Source organism: Canis lupus, chromosome 34 (assembly GCF_003254725.2).
Source record: "Canis lupus dingo isolate Sandy chromosome 34, ASM325472v2, whole genome shotgun sequence".
Classification (NCBI taxonomy): domain Eukaryota; kingdom Metazoa; phylum Chordata; class Mammalia; order Carnivora; family Canidae; genus Canis; species Canis lupus.
Genome location: NC_064276.1, coordinates 27,256,279 through 27,271,348, shown reverse-complemented (window position 1 = coordinate 27,271,348; position 15,070 = coordinate 27,256,279). Strand labels below are relative to the sequence as shown.

General features: G+C 36.1%; 1 pseudogene; it reads right to left on the bottom strand.

The window, feature by feature from the left end:
- The window catches only part of LOC118349976 (40S ribosomal protein SA-like), a 30,451-nt pseudogene that overhangs the window by 14,498 nt on the left and 883 nt on the right, over positions 1–15,070 (bottom strand).

Here is a 15,070-nt window from a genome sequence, read left to right as displayed (position 1 = left end):
CTATTGGCTGGGGCAGATATTTTGCAGTCTCTTTTCCTTCCTTCAAGTCTTATGATTCCTTGTCAACCTAAGTAAATCCGGACTTGTGGACTAGGCCCTAGAGCTGGTCCAATGGTGCATTAACATGACTTCCAGGCCATCAGGGTAACGGATTCTTGTTCTGCTCCACAACATGGAAATCAGGCTTATATCTAGCCCAAGGTATTTTAGCTTGGGGGGGGGGGGGTTAGACTAATGAATGAAATGTTTGTTTAGGAGTACAAGTACTATTTACTGCACACCTACAAGCCTTATATGTATCATATGCCTCTGAGATGACGTATACCTGGCCATAGGACAGCTGTCTCCAGCATGTATCCAAGCGAGACCATGTCCTAGACTACTTTAGTGCCATCTGTGTAAGACTAGTCTGAAGTGGCATCTGAGTTTTGAAAGGTATAATGTGAACTTCATTTGCTCAGATTTACCATCTGCAACTGTGTGTCTGCTGGTGTGGCCTTTTTGAGGGATATTTAAGGAAATGAAAACTGATCTCTTTCCTGTATATCCTACATGTTTCAACTTCATGCTGTACTTCTAAATATATAAACCTTGTTTGACTTAACCAAGTGGTATCTGCATCTGGATGTTCTGTTGATCTGAGCCTATTCACATTTATTAATTTGGTTATATGTGCAGAACCAAATGTGTAAAAGAATTCCAAGATTTTTGATTGTTGATTAAAGCCTCTTTTCAGAGATATGTAGCATTATTGCCAAACTGGTGCTCAGTGGTGGTGTTCGTTCTTGACCAAAACATAAAGCTCACAGGAATCTTCAAGAAAGGATTTCTTTCCATCACATTAACCTAAAATGAATACTCTTTTAGACATATCACATATTCTTTAGCTAAGTTCTGCTAAGCAACTCACACAGAAAGGAAAGTCTAGGTCAAAGCAGGCATAAAAATTTATGAAATGTGAAATGTGCTGTAGCAGTAAAACTTCTAGGAGGGTCTTTGTGTAGCAACAGAATCTAATGTCTTTTTTACATAATATTTTGATATGCTATATATGGGAGGAGAAAACCTTCAAAATTAATTTGATACTAATTTGAAAATGTAGGTATAGATTTATAGGATTTAATAATCTCTGGAAAGTATTTTTTTTATCTGCAATATACATTGCTAAATTAACTTCCATTCAGCAGAAAGCTGCTTCTTGCCTTTCCCCATGTTTATAGCTGATGGAACCTTCACTCCATTTCCAATATTCATTTAACCATTTATCCATATCTTTCACTAGGAAGCACTCCTTTTTTATTTTATTGGCCTGCAGCTGTTTCCCTTCTGTGGATCCAAGCCAAAGGCAAAAATGAACAAGGTTATTATGTCTTTGAAGACTTTTAAAATGGCTACTTCATTCTTATCATGAAAGCCATATTTTTAGGGAAAACGTAGCATTTTTTTTCTCTGACATAATTTTGCTTCATAAAACATTTAGATATTTTTAAGGTTAATACAGATATTTGGGGCAGCCCTGGTGGCGCAGCAGTTTAGCACCGCCTGCAGCCCAGGGTGTGACCCTGAAGACCCGGGATCAAGTCCCACATCGGGCTCCTTGCATGGAGCCTACTTCTCCCTCTGCCTGTGTCTCTGCCTCTCTCTCTCTCTCTCTCTCTCTCTGTCTCTCATGAATAAATAAATAAATAAATAAATAAATAATCTTAAAAAAATACAGATATTTGATAAGCTTCTTCTTTCAGCAGTTTTCTGATTTGTGTAATTCACAAATACTACTGTCTTAAAGTAGAAAGGATTGAGTCACAAAAGGAATAAAATTCCTTTCACGTAGTCTCATGGTTAGATAATGTGACTCCATTACCTAGTCTTCCGGTTTCTACTCCTCTACTCCTTCAGATATAATCAAATCAACCAATTTATTTGGAATTAACAGGTCAGTTTTAGTTTTTTGAAATTGAGAGGTTGTTTTGGTTCAGGGCTATCATAAATAGCGCTGCTGTGAACATGTTTTAAAGTAAATATATTTTTGAAGTGCAGCAACCATGGAAAAACACACAGGTCTCCAGTTGTATGGTTTGATGAATATTCATAAACTGGACACATCTGTATACACAATGCCAGATAAGAAAAAAAAACATTGGGTGCTTGGCTGGCTCAGTTGATAGAACATGTGTCTCTTGATCTTGGGTTCATGAGTCTAAACCCCACATTAGGGGTAAGGATTATTTTTTAAAAAAAGGATTAGGTAAAAAAAAAAAAAAAGGATTAGGTTAAGAAAGAGAACATAACCAGGGCCCTAAACTTTGAGCCCTAAACCCCAAAAGGTATTCATTCTCCTCACCTTTATACTGTAGATTAATTTTGCTTATTTCTGAACTTTATATATATGTAAACATACAGCATGTATGCTTTGGGTCTGGCTTCTTTCACTCAACATTACATCTATGAGATTCATCCATATTGGTACCATGTAATAATAGTTGGTTTATAATCGCTGAATACACTGTGATTTATTTATCTATTCTATTACTGATGGACTTTGGGGTTGTTTTGGTTCAGGGCTATCATAAATAGCGCTGCTGTGAACATTCTTATATATATCTTTGATGAATATATGTGTGCATTTCTGTCATATGTCTAGGAATTGAATTGTCAGGTCATAGAGCCACACTTGGTATTGGCTATTTTTTTCCTTCTCGTAGGTTGAAGAGTATGCTAAAGTTGACTCATACCAGCTGTCAGGAGCCAATGGTTAAATTTTCTATTATTTTGAGAGCTATTTGTTAAACACAATGATTATTAAAAATTAAATTATAGGGATCCCTGGGTGGCGCAGCGGTTTAGCGCCTGCCTTTGGCCCAGGGCACGATCCTGGAGGCCCGGGATCGAATCCCACATCGGGCTTCCGGTGCATGGAGCCTGCTTCTCCCTCTGCCTGTGTCTCTGCCTCTCTCTCTCTCTCTCTCTCTCTCTGTGTGTGTGACTATCATAAATAAATAAAAATTAAAAAAATAAATAAATAAAATGTATTGCTAAAAAAAATTAAATTATATATAAACTTAAGTAGGTTATATTAAAACAAGGTATTAAGTATTCAAATTTCATTACCTTCTATTTTACTACATCTGATGATCATCAATGCTATCAAGGCTATTTACACCAATTGTATTTGTATGGTGGAAAAAACTATATAATGGTGCACCGCCATGCATCACTTCAGCAGAATCTTGTGGGTAATATGAAATTGACTACGGCTCAGTGTTTATACCATAGAAATTGAGAAATGCTACTTATCAGGGCTTGATTTATTGTACTGTTGATTTATATAGACTTAAGAAAGTGATGGAGAAATGTTAATAATGCAGGTTAAACTCAAAAGTGTCATATTTGTAGCTGATATGTTGTGAATAGCTAAAAAAAATTATCAAAGCATGGTTGAATTGCAAACAGATATGGATTACAAGAGGTCAGCAAAGTGATGCCTGGGTGGCTCAGGGGTTGAACGTCTGCCTTTGGCTCAGGGTATGATCTCATGTCCGGGGATCAAGTCCCACATCAGGTTCCTTATGAGGGGCCTGCTTCTCCCTCTATGTCTCTGCCTCTCTCTGTGTCTTTCATGAATAAGTACATAAAATCTTAAAAAAAAAAAAACAAGAGTTCAGCAAAAACCAATAAAAGCATTCATTCTATAAACATCAATTGGCTAAATGGAATTTAGAAGAATTTATATTATATTGTATTTTTTTTATTATATGTCAATTTGTGATATACTTTTTTTCCCCTACTGGAAAGCCCATTGTCCAACATTTACCACTACAGTTCTAGTTATAGTGCTACCTATCACACTGTGATTTAAGTTTACTTTCCCTGATGACTAAGGAAGTCGAACACATTTTCATAAGTTTATTGGTCCTTAGAATTTTTTCGCAAAATTCCTATTAAATTGTTGTCCATTTTTCTACTATATTCTTTTTCTTATTGATTTATAAGAATTCCTTACATATTCTTGATGAGTCCTTTATTGAATACATGTATTGCAAATGTCTTCTCCCAGCATGTGATTTGCCTTTCCACTCCTTTTAGGAGTGTTTTTTATTTAAAGAAGCTCTTAATTTTCGTTTACTACAATTATCAAAAATTTCCTTTGTAGGCGTTATTTGTATACAGTTTGAGAAATATTTGCTATCCCAAAGATGCCTATGTTTTCTTCTAGAAGCTCCTTTTTTACCTTTTACATTTAGATCTACAATCCACCTGGAATCAATTTTTCTCTATGATGTGAGGGGAAGTTAAGATTCATATTTTTTTTGTCCTGACAGATATCCAATTGGCCTAGATTTTTTTTTTAAAAGACCACAAAATTAATTCTACACATTCAATTTCCTTTATCCTTTTATCTCCTTTTCAACCATTATCAACACTGGAAGTCATATAATAAGCATTTCTGTCAACATCTTTCTTTTCTAATATTTATCATTATCTCTTTTGATAACTTTACAAACTATTTACTTTCATAATATTAAAATAATTTCTTTCATAAAATTAAAGCAAATTCTGATAACACATTCAGATTGTCTATTGAACAAGTCAATATTTACTTACATAAACTTATAAGAGTAGATATACTTGTCAATAAAGAGTGACCAATTCTTTTTTCAAAAAAGAAAACAGACTGTTGACCATGACAATTTTGTTTTCCCTATTTATAAGATAATGTGCCATGGAAGTAATTAAAATAAATAAAATCCATCCAAGAAGAGCATATGAATGGGAATATAATTTAATATGTAAGAGAATTAATTTCTGAATTCTTTATTGATTCTATTGTTCAGAAAGAAAGCAAAAACCCTACATCTCAATTGCATATGTAGAGCAGTTTAAAGTAAAACGATGGATAGCAGATTTTTTTCATGCTTTCAGTTTGATTGTAGAGAGGACCTAACTTTCCACTAGAGGGCATCTTTACCCTATTTGGTCTTTTGTAAAAAAATAACAGCAACAAATCTTTTGCTTCATGTTGTCTTATTAAACTTTCTTAAAATTTTTTATTTAATTTAAATTCAATGAGTTAACAGTGTATCATTAGTTTCAGATGTAGAGTTCAGTTATTCATCCATTGCATATAACACCCAGTGTTCATTATATCACTTGTCCTCCTTAATGCTCATCACCCAGTTACCCCATTCTGCTACTCACCTCCCCTCTAGCAACCCTCAGTTTTTTTCCTATAGTTAGGAGTCTCTTACAGATTGTCTCCCTCTCTGACATGGTTTTATTTCACTTTTCCCTCCCTTCGCCTGTGTTCATCTGTTTTGTTTCTTAAGTTCCACATACCTTTTAACTATATCTGACCCTAAGGAGAAAGTTGTGAATGATCCTGGTGTTATAAGAGATCTTATAAACACACACACAATCTTCCTCACTAACAGTTCCAGTATTAATAACTGTTACTATTATGAAATTATATTTGGAACTAATCACCATAATTCTTTATCTGTTCTTCTGCACACACATATACACACGAAGCCCCTTTCATATAGGCAGCATGAATATAATCAACACTAAAATATTATGTAATTTATTATGTACTATATAAAACAGACTTTCTAATTATTATATAATGAAAAAATCACAAAGGAAAACATGGATAAATTTGACTCAAAAAATGTTTATTTATGGGGATCCCTGGTGGCTCCGTGGTTTAGTGCCTGCCTTCCACCCAGGGTGTGATCCTGGAGTCCCAGGATCGAGTCCCGCATCAGGCTCCCTGCATGGAGCCTGCTTCTCCCTCTGCCTGGATCTCTGCCTCTCTCTCTGTGTGTGTCTCTCATGAATAAATAAATAAAATCTTTTTTTAAATTATTTATTTTATTTTATTTTATTTTTAAAGATTTATTTATTTATTCATTCAAAAGCAAAAGATAAGCAAAAGCAAAAGATAATAAATGTTAATGAGGGTGGAGAGAGAAGCACAATTTCATGCACTGCAGGTGTAAGAAAGTGCTAACTCATTAATATGAAAAGAGTAGTTGAATGGGAAAATCTTCGTTTTTCAGCCAAAGTAGTAAAGATTGCCTCAGGTACAAATCAATAAATATTAAATCTACAGGGAATTTTTTTTTTTAGATTTATTCATTTGAGAGAGAGAGAGAAAGAGCATGAATGAGAGGGATAGAGAGAGAAGAGAGAATCACCCTGCACTGAGCACAGAGCCTGACATGGGGCTCAATCTCATGACCCTAAGATCATGACCTGGCTGAAAAAGAGTTGGTGACTTAACTGCACCACCAAAGCACCCTGAGAGGGAAATTTTTGATGAAGAGGTGAGAGTATTTGCAGGGTCTTATGGTATCTTCCTACTGTAAAGAGGGAAACAATTGTCCCTTTACCTTTCAGGGATTGTGGCTAAGATCCCCCCATAATAAAAAATAGATTAACACAAGAAAAAGCAAACAGAAGTATACTAACATGTTTATTTCATACATGGGATATCTTTAAAAAATAGACTAAAAAGATGTGACAACTAAATATAATCTCTGATCCTAATTGAATCCCGTGCTGAAGGGGAAAAAATTGCTACAAAATACATTATTGGGTCAATTGACAAAATTGGATGGTGGATGATAGATTAGGAAATATAATTATATCAATGTTAAACATGCTAAAGTTGATAACTGCACTGTGGTTATACAACAGATCTACCCATTCTTAGCAATGTTATATTAAGTAAACAAAGGAGGCCATTAGACTGAGGTGGTTTTAATACCTTAGCATTCTACATAAGCAAACTAAAACCCAAGACAAAATACTTAACATTAAGAAATCAAAACCAAAGGACAACCAATAATACTCAGCCAGCTAGGTTTTTCCAAATAAGGCAATTTTAAACTGAAGATTTAAACTTAAATAAATCTAACTTATAGTCAATCAAATAATTTCCTTACTTTGTTTCCACACTTTCCCTATATAAATCTCGACCTGCTTCTGTCAGTGGAGCAGCTCTGACCACTTCTGGTGTGGTTCTACTTGATTCTAATCAACTTTTGCTCAAATAAACTAAAAATGATAACTATGCTTCAGGGGGCACCTGGGTGTCTTAGTCCATTAAGCGTCTGCCTTAGGCTCAGGTCCTGATCCACGGTCCTGAGATGGAGCTGCACGTTGGACACCTTGCTCAGCAGGGAGTCTGCTTCTCCCTCCCTCTTTCCCTCTGCCCCTCCTCCCAACTCATGTGCATGTGCACTCTCTCTCCCTCAAATAAATGAATAAAATCTTTAAAAAATTATCCCTTAGTTATCTTTTAACCATTCATACAGACTGGAGTATTAGGGTTAAATATAGTAGGAAGAAATGTTCACAAAAAGATACTATTCTCTGAGTTTAAGTCCATATATCCATCTAGATAGATACATAGATTATAGGGACAGAAAATTTTCCTTTTTATCCTTCTAGATTCTTTGGTTGGTCTAATAATTAAATTGATATAAAACAGATTAACAGAAGAAAAACAAAAGTTTAATAACATGTATACTTCCTGTTTCTGTGGGAGCGACCCAGGAAAACTGAGTAACCCCCTGAATGGCCGAAGGCATCAGTTTAAGCACCATCCTCTGCTAAAGGGAAAAGGAGATGTTGAGGGTTGGAGTCAGTTGTGGGAGGTTACCAGGAAAAGCAGAGTAAACAGGAGTAAGACTGTAATGCAGATAGAAGTCCTTGCCTTCTGCACTAATAAGAGTTTCTAGATTTAGATATCCTCCTCTTCCTGGTATAAAGAAGGGAAGGAGACACCCTTACAAATGGAGATTTTTTCCTATAAATGTAAATATCTCTTACAGGAAGGTAACATCCATTGGGTTTTCAGAGCTTCTCTTGTGTTGGCAGTTTCTTAAAATTAACCAGCTTAAAATAATCAATATGCCATAGAGGCATATTTAGGGTTGGTATCTTTTGTTCCCCTTCAGTTTCATCTTTGAAGCTTTAAAAAAGTTTCAAAATCCAGAAGCTAAGATGATAGACTGCTCTATATCTCATTGAACCAGTCTCTGTCTTGAGAATATGTCAGTTTAGTTGAACATTTGTGTCTCATTTCAGGGGGTGGTCATGCAAGGGACTCCCAAATTCAGGTCTATATTGTACAAGCAATCAGGTAATTAATAAGAGGCCTTTTTATGGAAACAAAAGAAAAACAAAGGTTAATGACTGGAGCAGATTATAAACCAGTTTCTGAGCCTAGGTGGGAGCCAGTCAAGATTTCTACATGTTAGGATCAAAGCATCTGCAGAAAAAGTGAGGGCAGGCAGTGGAAATCTGAAAGATTTTCTTGGTTTGTAGTTTGAATGTCTCTGGTGATCTTTCTGAGTGGCCCACATGAAAACAGGCATGAACACTGTTTAAACATGGGCTATAGTAGCAATTTTCTGAAGTTGATATCAAGTTGACCAGCTTCAGTTTGCAGGGCTTCAGAAAAAAAGAACAGTTTTAGTTCTCAATGATTCCAAATCAAAAGGATGTGAGAAAATTGGAAACATTAATTTGGGGAGTCATAGACAGATATTTGAGAAAACCAGAATAATTTAGGATCCAGTCCAATTTGTAAGCAAACAATAAATCCTCAAAGCCAATTAATCAGAACTAGAATGTACGTTATTGAAACATACTTTTTCTCTCTAAAATCATCCTCATTTCCACCAAAGAGAGCCAAATTAGGACTAATATTTTGCAAAATAAATCTAGTTCCAATAAACTTGGCCTGATTATTTACGTAAGTGTGGCAAGAATAGCAGCTGATCAAGTAGGCTCTTTTTAAATTTTCTCTGCTGGAACCTTGCATAAGGAGTCTCATATCGAACGTTAAAAAGTTTCTCCAGGCCAGAAAGCCAAGCCAAAGGTTTGCCATCAGATTTACCTGTAATACCTATAGATTTGGGTAAATTCCTCTTCTCAAGGTTCCCAAAATATCCTGAGGTTCCTGCATCTGCCAGAAATTGACCTTCTTACTCACCTATCTGGACACTCTGTAAATAAGGTACTGGGCTGTTTTTCCGAGGGGCTTTATTAGCTCCATAAAGTCAACTTTAGTTTCTTAAAGCTGTCTGTTTATATCTGAGTCTATGAATGTCTCTCTCAAATATGGCATGCCAGTCAAAGCCTTGGTATATAACCCATGTTTATAATTTTGTCCTTTACCAGGAGAACAGGTGATTATTGAATTTATGCAAATAAATACATTATCATGAAAATATAAGAATGCTTACTGACAGTTTCTGAATTCCAGAGGGATTGGGAAGAAAAATTGAAATGCTTCAGTTTGTTCATAAAGGTGTATTTCATCAAATTGCTGTAAATCATAGTTAGCTTAAGAGAAAAAGTTTCATTAAATTTGGAAAGACAAAATATTCTTAAAAATCAGGAATGTTTCTTAGGGCAGCCCCAGTGGCTTAGCGGTGTAGAGCCGCCTTCAGCCCAGGGCCTGATCCTAGAGACCCGGGATCGAGTCCAAAGTTGGGCTCCCTGCATGGAGCCTGCTTCTCCCTCTGTCTGTGTCTCTGCTTCTCTCTGTGTCTCTCATGAATAAATAAATAAAATCTTAAAAAAAAAAATCATCCCCTTCAGTTCATTCAGTCCCATGTTATTCTTTTTTGCTGAATCCAGTTTTCCCACCTGTTCCAGAAATTCTTACCCAATTCGGTTTTGTGATCTTTAGGTTATCAGAATGCCATATTTGTCAAAAGTCCTGTCCATGAATCTCTGAAGACAAACACACCTGCAAAATTATCAGAGTAAAACAATAACTATCTATAAGACTTAAAAATGCCCATAATTAAAGATCTGCTGAGAGTTCACTGTGATGTATTGACAAAGAAATTTGGTTATTTCTGTGACACACAACACTTCAAGATAATAACTAGAATTATAAGTGCTAACATTGGGATCCCTGGGTGGCGCAGCGGTTTGGCGCCTGCCTTTGGCCCAGGGCGCGATCCTGGAGACCGGGGATCGAGTCCCACGTTGGGCTTTCGGTGCATGGAGCCTGCTTCTCCCTCTGCCTGTGTCTCTGCCTCTCTCTCTCTCTCACTGTGTGCCTATCATAAATAAATAAAAAATTAAAAAAAAATAAGTGCTAACATTATACCAAGACAAACAAGACTTTTTAAAACTTCACACATTTTTTAGAACACTTATTAATAACATATATCTTCACAAATATAATCTAAGAAGGTTTAACATCACTTATTTGACAATGATTCCCCCGTAATTTAATATACCAAATAAGCCTAATTAGTTTAACAAATCTTTTAAGAACTTCCTGAGACCTCCTAAAATATCCCAAAATTTCTTCCAGATCAAAAAATAACTTCATTAAGAATTTAATTTTGAAGAAACAATAACTCTTGGCAAGGATGTGGGGAAAAAGAAACTCTTATGCACTTTGGTGGGAATGCAAACTGGCACAGCCACTGTGGAAAACAGTATGGAGGTTCCCCAAACAATCTAAAATAGAACTAGTCCACTATCCAGTAATTGTACTACTGAATACTTACTCAAATAATACAAAAACACTAATTTGAAAGGGTATATGCACCCCTATGTTTATAACAGGGTTATTTACAATAGCCAAATCATGAAAGCAGCCTAAGTGATGTCCATCAATAGATGAAAGGTGAAGGTCCAACACACACACACACACACACACACACACACACACACACGACAGACACTAGAATATTATGCAGCTGTAAAAAATGAAATCTTGCCATTTGCAACATGGATAGAGCTAGAGAGTATAAAGCTAAGCAAAGTCAGTCAGAGAAAGAAAAATATCATACGATTTCACTCATATGTGTAATTTAAGAAATAAAACAAATGAGTGAAGGAAAAAGAAAAGAGAGACAAAACAATAAAAAGACTCTTAACTATAGATGGTAACCAGAGAGGAGCGAGTAGGGGGAGGGTGAAATAGGTAAAGGAGATAAAGGGTGTATTTACAATGATGAGCACTAAATGCACAGAATTGTTGGATCACTATATTGTACACTTGAAACTAATATAACACTGTCTGTTAACTATACTGGGATTAAAATTAAAAACAATAAAAATTTTTTTTTAAAGAATTTGATTTTGGAAACTTTGTCAGAAATGTCAAAATGTTTGAACACTTGACTAAATAGGATTATGGATTACTGTGAAATATCAGCATTGCTTTAGGACAAAATTACTTTCTTTTCCCTCAAGAAAAATGCAAGTCCATTCCTCATACTTTTTCTTACTAAAAGTACACATTCTATTTTCTTTGCATATAGAAATGTGTTCCTCATTATTTCTAGCAGTTTTAATTACATATATTAGAGTTCTTTTTTTTTAAGATTTTATTTATTTATTCATGAGACACAGAGTGAGAGAAAGGCAGAGACACAGGCAGAGGGAGAAGCAGAGACACAGACAGAAGGAGAAGCAGGCTCCACACAGGAAGCCCAACCTGGGACCTGATCCCAGGACTTCAGGATCATGCCTTGGGCCGAAGGCAGGTGCTAAACTGCTGAGCCACCCAGGGATCCCCCATATATTAGAATTCTTAACCCTTAGAAACTTTAATTCCTAGTGGAAACTAAGAAATAAGAAATTGTAAACTGTTGGCTACATCAGCATTCTTTAGGTTGGCAAATTTAGGAATACATTTCATACTTTCTAGAAGCATATACCCCTTTTAATAGTACAATCTTTCAATGTGGCACAAGCCATGCTTACTAACAAACGCAAAACAAGCATTTTTACTTTCTCTGTAATAAGAAGATAAAAGTAGATAAACCTATGTTCAATATTAATGTTTCAGTATTTTATCTTATTTGGAAATGATCTACATATTTCATCTATGAAATATCTATGAATATCATCATCTATTCATTTCTATCATCTAATTTAACTGAGTAAAACTCTAAGGTTTTAAGTTACCAAGAAGCTTTGTGGAACTATATAGGGAGACAAAAAGATTGCTGAAAAGTTCATTTATAAATTTAATCTTACATCTATTTAATTCACTTGTTCTTAATAATTATATTCAGATTAATTATGAAAACATCATGTCTTGCTGACAAAGTTTGTAACAGAGATAATATGAATTTGATCAGTAAGCTCACGTTGTTGTCTATCTGCATTACATTTAATGTTGCTAACTCTGAAAACATATTTATTTTAATTAAGTCAATACATTTCAAGTAGCTTTTATTTACCAAAGATTATCCTAGATCAGGTGAACTCGAAAAGCATTTTGGGTTAGTTTCTCTTTCTTTCTTTCGTTCTTTTTTTTTCTTTTTTTTTTAAGATTTTATTTATTTATTCACAAGAGACACAGAGAGAGAGAGGCAGAGACACAGGCAGAGGGAGAAGCAGGCTCCATGCAGGGAGCCTGATGTGGGACTCGATCCCGGGTCTCCAGGATCACGCCCTGGGCTGAAGGCGGTGCTAAACCGCTGAGCCATGGGGGCTGCCCTAGTTTCTGTTTCTTAGTTATATTTTTTTTCCAAATTTTTATGAATACTAAATACAGAAGCACTTGTTTGTTTAAGCCAATTGTTCATTTTTTAAAAAGATATATTTATTTATTTTAGAGAGAGAGAGAGAGCACAAGGAGAGATGGAGGGAGAGGGAGAGAATCTTAAGCAGACTCCAGGCTGAGCACAGAGCCTGTCTCCAGCTCCATCTCACAACCCTGAGATCTCACCAAGAGATCTCAGAGCCAAAACCAAGAGTTGGATGCTTAACAGACTGGGCCACCCAGGTACCCCTGTCTAAGCCGATTAAATAGAGCTCTTTCACAAATTAATTTTGGCAATATCCTCTGGAGGTAGAAAAATATCACACATCTACAACATACATATATAGATACACATAAACATACAGACACAAACATAGACCGTACAGTTACCAATATCTGTGGAGATTTTTCATTTGCTCAATTTCCAAATACTTCCTCTCTCTTTTTTTTAACCCTACTAATGAGAAGTCTCTCCCTAAAGTTTCTATTTCAAAGAATGGCTCTTAGGTCCTAGAGAAGAGTGTAGAAAATCTACATCGTGAAGGCACAGAGAAAGTATCCAAGTTTTCTCTGAAGTGGAGTTTTGGTGGCTTATTTGTCTATTATTGGAGGTCTAAGGTAATTTAAATAATTCCTTCTTTTTCTGAATTGCAGGAAAATTCCGTTTCCAACATCCCAATATCTGCAAGTATTTTGAGATGAGTACAAGAGATCTGGGAATTGGTAAAGAGAGGTAGGATTTGAACCACTTATAAGAGTCATATTTCTGGTTTGTATAGAGTTGTACAATATCTGCAAGTATTTTGAGATGAGTACAAGAGATCTGGGAATTGGTAAAGAGAGGTAGGATTTGAACCACTTATAAGAGTCATATTTCTGGTTTGTATAGAGTTGTAAGACAAAAACAGTTGTTTCCAATCCAGTTCTTCCCTAGAAGAACTGGATCTTTCCAGCTAAACTTGCTTCTTCACACCAGGAAAATTTCCAACTAAGATGGGAATCAAAAAATTATGCCTTTGTAAAGTCTGTATAAAATGTTTTAACAAAAGCCTTCTTTCTGAGTATAGAATTCAACTTTGGCTTTTATCAGCCCCTGAACATTAGCCTGCAGCTGATCACTTTAGGGGGCCTAGGAGGAATTTTGGTCATCTGTTTCCTCTGTGAGGTGGGTTATAAATGGACACTAATCTTTGTAACTCCTCTGTAAATTTGGAAAGATATGCTGAAGTGGAGGTAGAAGGGCTTTATAATTTAAAAGATCTGTTGCTGTCCAGGGGACATGACTTCTTTGGGTGGGGTGTCTAGGATACCTCCACAAAGAAGATTGCATAGGAAATCTGAAGCTGGCTGATTTCAGAGCCCTGGAAAGTCAGAGAGGTAAGAAATAGCAAAGTGAGCCCCATTACCTGTCCTAGATGCTTCTGCTAAATTTACTTTCTGGCTTTCAGTATTTACATGAGTAATCTGTATACTTTGGGCCTAGAGATTAAGCCAGAGTGTTCTTTATAAATCTTGTAAGGAAAGAGAAGTTAAAACAGGCAGATGGGGCCAGGATTTGGGGAAGGGAATTTACATTGGATGTGGATATTAATTTTTGTCTTATTTCTGTTCTTTTATCCTGTAGAGGGAGACTTTAAGGCTAGCTCTTATACCTTGGTGTCCACTTTTTAATCTGGTCTTTCCATTGGTACCAATAAGACCATTGTTTAGGAGGAGAACTCTCTTTTAAAAAATTCAAATATAAAAGTTTGTCCAGGGGCACCTGGGTAGCTTAATGGTTGAGTGTCTGCCTTTGGCTCAAGTCATGATCCCAAAGTCCTGGGATTGAGTCCCACATTGGGTTTTCTGTGGGGAGCCTGCTTCTCCCTCTGCCTAGGTCTCTGCTTCTCTGTGTGTCTCTCATGAGTAAATAAATAAAATCTTTAAAAAAAAAAAGTTTGTCCAATTTGAAGGATTCATCATATGGCCATTGATGAGTAGGGTCTATTTTTTAAGATTTTATTTATTTATTCATGAGAGATAGAGAGAGAGAGAGAGAAACAGAGAGAGAGAGAGACAGAGACACAGGCAGAGGGAGAAGCAGGCTCCATGCAGGAAGCCTGATGTGGGACTCGATCCCATCCCGGGACTGCAGGATTACACCCTGGGCTGAAGACAGGCGCTAAACCACTGAGGCACCCAGGGATCCCTGAGTAGAGTCTATTAATCTTACTAGTAACTCAAATCAATAAGCCTTTTCATGGCTTAACCAAAGATGAAAGAGCCATCCTACAAGACAGTGCAAAATTGCAGACCTCTCAGGATCTAGAAAGCTGGCTCCCAAAGACATTCTAAGAAAGCAAAGGCCTTCATTTTTACAGGTGGTAAGAATGGTATGATGAAAATATTTCTGGTTTCCCACAAGAACATGAGATATCTCCAGATACAGACCCACTAATCTGTGACAGCAGGAAGATGCCACAGTGATGGGATTTTTTTCAGCACTAACAAAACAATGGAAGTTGGGATGGCAAAAGTCCCTTATGGACCAGGACCTCC